Source organism: Bos taurus, unplaced genomic scaffold (assembly GCF_002263795.3).
Source record: "Bos taurus isolate L1 Dominette 01449 registration number 42190680 breed Hereford unplaced genomic scaffold, ARS-UCD2.0 Leftover_ScbfJmS_1696, whole genome shotgun sequence".
NCBI lineage: Eukaryota > Metazoa > Chordata > Mammalia > Artiodactyla > Bovidae > Bos > Bos taurus.
Window position 1 is genome coordinate 1210 of NW_020190796.1, and position 7223 is coordinate 8432.

The 7223-nt window shown below is 43.4% G+C and overlaps 2 long non-coding RNA genes across 2 annotated transcripts; one reads left to right on the forward strand and one right to left on the reverse strand.

Annotated features, from left to right (window-relative positions):
• Positions 1-265: 265 nt before the first annotated feature.
• LOC112445522 (uncharacterized) lies at positions 266-3268 on the reverse strand. Its single transcript, XR_003033700.2, has 2 exons — positions 1480-3268; positions 266-796 (listed from the first exon to the last, which is right to left on the reverse strand). It is a non-coding gene; the product is annotated as an uncharacterized lncRNA (long non-coding RNA).
• A 1847-nt stretch (positions 3269-5115) lies between these two features.
• Positions 5116-6824, forward strand: LOC112445523 (uncharacterized). The gene is made up of 2 exons (XR_003033702.2): positions 5116-5720; positions 6282-6824. It is a non-coding gene; the product is annotated as an uncharacterized lncRNA (long non-coding RNA).
• Positions 6825-7223: the final 399 nt, after the last annotated feature.

Sequence of the window (7223 nt, forward strand, 5' to 3'; positions counted from 1 at the left end):
TGAGACTGAGAGAATTCAGTTCTTTTCAGGGTCTTCAAGGTAGACAAAGATAGAAACAAATCAGAAGCCAATGAAGGAATTCTTTGATGGATCCAGTGCAAAAGACATATTTCAGACAAAGCTGAACTCAATGATGGAAAAGTCTAATTCTGATAATCCAAAGGGAAGGAAAAGGAACACTCAGAAGAATACTTGTAGCTGACAGAAGAGAGGAAATACACTATTTGCAAAAAAAAAAGAAAGAAAGAAAGAAAAATACATAATGGTCTATGAATATGCTTTATTGGAGAAGCAAAGGAATAGACCCACTAATTGCTCATGGGGTAGGGATCACAACGTGGATACAGACAGGCACATGGCACAGAGAGTACAAGCGATGATCCTGCTGCTCTTCTTCCAACAACGTGGTGTCAGCTTCAGGCAGCAAGCCTTTCCTCTGCCTGCTGTCGATTGAGGAGGGAGATTAAGGAAGATGCAGTCTGTCACCATGGCTGAAGGGAGGAAATGGAAAAGCCTGGATCTTGTTTCTTGGTCCAGATGAAATCCAGTGCTGTTACTTCCACTTGGGTGGACACTTCTGCTCGCATGGTGGACATGGTGGCCAAGGAGGGCATTTCTTCTGTCTCAGTGGAGGTGGGCATGGATGAGGTGGGCAAGGCTCATGGCACTTGGGTGGGCACACTATTGGAGGTGGATGGCAGGGCTCCTTGCACTGATGGTGATGCTGATGCTGATGCTGATGCGGATGGGGATGCGGATGCTGGTGGTGAGACATCCTTCCTGGGTCTCAAGGAATCTGAAATACAAACAGACACCTTTCTTAATACCTATGAGTCTGATTGGTAGAACATTTAGCTGTGCCAACAACCCTCCCGTCACTAAGGACTCTTCTGGATTCCTAATGCAAACTTTATGTTTTTTTAGAGCTACTTCACCCTTCTTTTTTTAGTAACTCTTACCCTCAGATCTTCAGTCTTTTCTGATTAGCCTTTGCTTCTACCACTTTCTAAAACAAAATTACCTACAAGGTGTTGTACGAATACAAACATACTCTGAAGAATAAGCTGGATAATAAACTTGTAGCCAATCCCCAAACAAATCTCTACTTATTTCTCCCATCAGGTCTTGGTTGCTAGCCAAGCTGACCTGACTGTGGGCTTCTGAGGAGAAATGCAAAGGCTCAAACTAGGCACTCAATGGGATTGGATGCTGAGAAGGGGGCATTTGGAACTAATGTGTGCTGTGCTGTAGCACAGTATCTCATCCCCCCTACTCTCTCTCAGGTTAAGACTGTGCCTCTGACTCCGTTTTCTCCTCACTTTTAAGATTGCATACATGACCAAATACCAAAAATTTACCCCTAAATCCTCATTATCTTCTTTTTCCTGTACAGAGCTCTAATTGCTTCAGTTAAAGCCACTTCTACTCCCAGATTAATCGCAACACCCAAGTTCCAAAAGATCTAAGAGTTGTGCTCACCAGAGGCTCCAAAGATCCCTATGACCGTCAGGACAATGACAGCACTGTGATGGAGACTCCTTTTATAAGGACCAGGCAGCCCCACCCAGGGGGAACATCCCAGGACTGGCATGATGCACTTTTTTCCCAACCAAATTCCACGTGCTTGCAATCTCAAAAATCAATGCCCCAGTCATACTGATATCACACAGTTCCCTTGTCCATGGACTTGCTCACCCTTCAGTGAGGAATTACAGAGTGATTCATTTGAGACTTTGTCTCATACTTCCTCTACCTATGTTGTGCACCATTTAGGGAATATGAGGAATGCTTGAGAATGGTGCTATTCTTCCATAGTTAGAGATGTTGCTTCCCCCTCTTGCCAGCTCCCCAAGCATTGGTACTAAAACTTACTACCCCATTCCATTTCATCTGTCAGCACCCGGCTTTTTGTCCATTGATGACAGAGACCAGAGTTTCCTAACTGCACGTATTTTAACTCATACCTCCAGCTTTTCTAAACTCACCTTGTACCCTATACTGCTTCTTGACATTTAAGTGACTTAAACCTGGCCAAAAAATCTACCTTGATTTTTTAGTGCAAGCAGTCTCATGTCAGATGTGCTTTCATATGGCTCCATACACGGACTTGAACAGGACAACGTGATCCCTCAGTTTCTTAGGCCATAAATCACAATCTCTGACCCCTTCCTGAAGCTCTACTTTTGCAGATTTATGCACTGATCTGAACTCTGCAGACCCATGATCTGAGTCATTTGTGGTCTACTAGAAACCCAAATTCCTCTCCTCTCATTATCTTCAAAATGAACTCAGTGTCTGGGCTATATGCATTTAGAAGCTTTCCCACTAATACTCCCTAAATATCTTGCACTTCTTTCCCCTACAACAGTTAATTCAATTGACTCGATCAGGTTATTTACTTTAAATGACACTTAGTGTGTTTCCAGACATTCTTAGTACACTCAGGGGATGAACCTCCATGAATCATTGATTCAGCCATTCAATCCATGTGGATTTTTCCTTAAATAAAAAAAATAGGGGTGAAATGGAACCCATTCATAATTTATTAGTGTAATTTGTTGACCGACAGTAACACTTCAGCTCATAATATTTACTATGCCTTTCAGGGGAAAACTTGAGTACCTTGGCTATCAGTTCAGTTCAGTTCAGTCCAGTCACTCAGTCATGTCTGACTCTTTGCGACCCCATGAAACTGCAGTACCCCAGACTTTCCTGTCCATCACCACCTCCCAGAACTTGCTCAGACTCATGTCCATCGAGTTGGTAATGACATCCAAACGTCTCATCTTCTATCATTCCCTTTCCTCCTGCTTCAATCTTTCCCGAAATCAAGATATATTTCAATAAGTCACTTCTTCGCATTAAGTGGCCAAATTATTGGCGCTTCAGCCTCAGCATCAGTCCTGCCTTGTGAGAAACCTGTATGCAGTTCAGGAAGCAACAGTTAGAACTGCACATGGAACAACAGACTGGTTCCAAATAGGAAAAAGAGTACGTCAAGGCTGTATATTGTCACCCTGCTTATTTAACTTCTATGCAGAGGACATCATGAGAAACGCTGGGCTGGAAGAAGTACATGCTGGAATCAAGATTGCCAGGAGAAATATCAATAACCTCAGATATGCAGATGACACCACCCTTATGGCAGAAAGTAAAGAGGACCTAAAAAGCCCCTTGATTAAAGTGAAAGAGGAGAGTGAAAGAGTTGGCTTAAAGCTCAACATTCAGAAAACTAAGATCATGGCACCTGGTCCCATCACTTCATGGGAAATAGATGGGGAAACAGTGGAAACAGTGTCAGACTTCACTTTTTTGGGCTCCAAAATCACTGTAGATGGTGGGTGCGGCCATGAAATTAAAAGACACTTACTCCTTGGAAGGAAAGTTATGACCAACCTAGACAGCATATTCAAAAGCAGAGACATTACTTTGTCAACAAAGGTCCATCTAGTGAAGGCTATTGTTTTTCGAGTAGTCATGCATCGATGTGAGAGTTGGACTGTGAAGAAAGATGAGCACCAAAGAATCGATGCTTTTGAACTGTGGCATTGGAAAAGACTCTTGAGAGTCTCTTGGACTGCAAGGAGATCCAACCAGTCCATCCTAAAGGAGATCAGTCCTGGGTGTTCATTAGAAGGACTGATGCTGAAGCTGAAACTCCAGTACTTTGGCCAACTCATGCAAAGAGTTGATTCATTAGAAAAGACTCTGATGCTGGGAGGAATTGGGGGTGGGAGGAAAAGGGGACGACAGAGGATAAGATGTCTGGATGGTATCACCTACTCAATGCACATGAGTTTGGTGAACTCTGGATGTTGGTGATAGACAGGGAGGCCTGGCATGCTGCAATTCATGGGGTCACAAAGAGTCGGAAACATTTCAGCAATTGAACTGAATTCAGTGAAAAAACTTTTAAATGGATACAGTCCAGATATTGAGAGAATTTTGAAGATAATGAGATGAGAGGAATTTGGGGTTCTAGCAGACCAAGAAGCAGCAGACCAACAAGCAACAGTAAGAACCAGACATGGAAAAATGAACTGGTTTAAAACAGGGAAAGGAATAAGTAAAGGCAGTATATTGTCACCCCGCTTATTTAACTTATATGTAGAGTACATCATCAAAATTCTGGACTGGATGAAGCACAAGTTGGAATCAAGATTGCCAGAGAAATATCAATAACTTCAAGTATGAAGATGATGCCACCCTTAGGGCAGAAAGCAAAGATGAACTAAAGATCCTCTTGATGAAAGTGAAAGAGGAGAGTGAAAAAGTTGGCTTCAAACTCCACATTCATAAGATCATAGCATTCAATCCCATCACTTCATGGGAAATAGATGGGGGAAAAATGAACACAGTGACAGACTTTATTTTCTTGAGCTCCAAAATCAATGAGGACTGAGACTGCAGTCATGAAATTAAAAGATGCTTGCTCATGGGAAGAAAACTATACCAAACCTAGACAGTGTATCAAAAAGCAGAGATATCACTTTGCTGACAAAGGTCCCTATACTCAAAGTTATGGTTTTTCCAGTGGTCAGGTATGGATGTCAGAGTTGGACCATAAAGAAGGCTGAGCACTGAAGAACTGAGGCTTTTGAACTGTGGTGCTGGGGAAGACACATGAGAGCCCCTTGGACACCAAGGAGAGCAAACCAGTCAATCCTAAAGGAAATCAACTCTGAATATTCATTGGAAACACTGATATTGAAGCTGAAGCTGCAATATTTTGGCCGCCTGATGTGAAGAGCCAACTCATTGGAAAAGACGTTGATGTTAGGAAATATTGAAGGCAGGAGGAGAAGGGGATGACAGAAGATGAGATGGTTTGATGGTGTCAATGGACATGAGTTTGAGCAAACTCTGGGGGATAGTGAAGGACAAGGAAGTCTGGCGTGCTGCAGTCCATGGGGTCGCAAAGAGTCGGACATGAATGAGCAACTGAACAGCATCAAACAACACTAGACCAGGGTGACTCATGGTCATGTGGCAGAAAAAGTAGAATTTCATGAAGGGACCCCATTCCATGAGCTTATGGCTGAGAAACCTGAGGGATCATGTTGTCCTGTTCAAGTCCACTATGGAGCCATGTGAAAACACAACTGAAATGAGACTGTTCATACTGGAAAATCATGATAGACTTTGTGGCCATGGTTAAGTCATTTAATTGTCAAGAAAAGCCCAGAGGTAAGTAGAACGTGGTATAAGAGGAATTTAGAAAACTGTGGGTGGGGGTTATGATATGTGCATTCAGTAAACCCTAGTCATGACCATTGAGGGAGACAAAGCTGGGTGCTGAAGCTGAAATGGAATGGGGTAGTAAGTTTTCCATACCAGATGCGTAGGGAGCTGGGGAATGTGGCAAGCACAATCTTAACCATGGAGGAGCAGTACCATTGTCAAGGAATTCCTCATATTTCCTAACTGGTGCATGCTACTGGCACTGGGGCTTTGAGACAATGTATTGAGTGACTCACTCTGCACTGCCTCAGTGAAGGGTGAGGAAGTCCATGGCAATGGAGCTTTGTGATATCAGCGTGAGTGTGACAATTTGTTTTTGAGATTGCAAGCACATGGTATTTGGGGTGGGAAACAAGTGCATCATGCCAGATCTGGGATATTCCCTCTGGGTGGAGCTGCCTGGTCCTTATAAAAGGAGTCTCTACCACCGTGCTGCTATCTGTGTGCTACTCAGTCATAGGTCTTCTTTGGAGCCTCTGGTGAGTACAATTTTAGAGGTTTTTAGCACTCGTGTGGTAGGGTATAGTCTTAGGGTAGAAGTGCCTGTATTTTAACAAATTAGTGCTCTCTATGGGAATAAGAAGATAATGAGAATTTAGGGGTAGTTTTCAGTACTTCTTCTTGACATCTTTATGCTCTTAAATGTGTCGAGAAGAATGGAGTCAGCGGCACAATCTTAACCTAGGGAGAGTCAGGGAGATGAGATGCTGTGTCTCAGTGCACCCTGCATTCATTGCAAATGAAGCCTTCTCAGCCTGCAGTCCCACTGAGTGCTGATGGGCCTTTGCATTTTTCCTTGGAAGCCAACAGTCAAGTCAGTTAGACCAGCAAACAGGACCTCAAGGGAGAAATTAGTAGAGATGTGTTTTGAGATTGGCTAGAAGTTTCACATCCTGATTATTCTTCTTCAGAGTGTGTTTGTATTCACACAGCACTTGTGTAAGTAATTTTTTCTTTGGAAAGTGGTAGAAGAGGGCTCCCTATTAATGGAAGAATAGGACTTTCTGTTATGAACAATGCTGTCTGGTTTTGTATTTCAGATTCCTTGAGACCCAGGAAGGATGTCTCACCATCCGCATCCGCATCCTCATCCACATCCGCATCCACATCAGCATCAGCATCACCATCAGTGCAAGGAGCCCTGCCATCCACCTCCAAAAGTATGCCCACCCAAGTGCCATGAGCCTTGCCCACCTCATCCATGCCCACCTCCAGTGAGCCAGCAGAAATGCCCTCCTAGGCCACCATGCCCACCATGCGAGCAGAAGTGTCCACCCAAGTGGAAGTAACAGCACCAGATTTCATCTGGACCAAGAAACAACAAGATCCAGGCTCTCCCGTTGTCCTCCCTTCAGCCATGGTGACGGACTGCATTTTCCTCAACCTCCCTCCTCGACCGACAGCTGACAGAGAAAAGGCTTGCTTCCTGAAGCTGACAACTCCTTGTTGGATAAAGAGCAGCAGGATCATCGCCTGATCGCTCTTTGCCATGTGCCCGTCTGTAATCCATGTTGTGATCTCCACCCCATGTGTAATTAGTGTGTCTATTTTTGCTTGTCCAATAAAGCCTGTGTCATAATTGAGTCCACATTTCTTCTATGTTTTTCTTTTGCACTTTGTGTTTTTAATGTCTCCTGTCAACTACAGGTATTCTTCTCAGTGTTCCTTTTCATTCCCATTGGATTTTCAGAGTTAGACTTTTTCTTCATTGAGGTCAGCTTTGCCTGAAATGTCTTTGGATTGGATCCATCAAGGAATTCTTTCACTGGTTTCAAACGTGTCTATCTCTCTTCCTTGTAGGACCCTTAAAAGAACTGAATTCTCTCAGCCTCAGTTTCCTTACCTGAGAAAATTAGGAAAGAATGTATTCAACTCAGTGTACTCATAGAAATTAATATATACACAAATGTTTCCTAGTTATTGATACACGCCAGGCCATCACTTATATGCTAGGGACATGATAATGGTGACCAGTGTCCTTG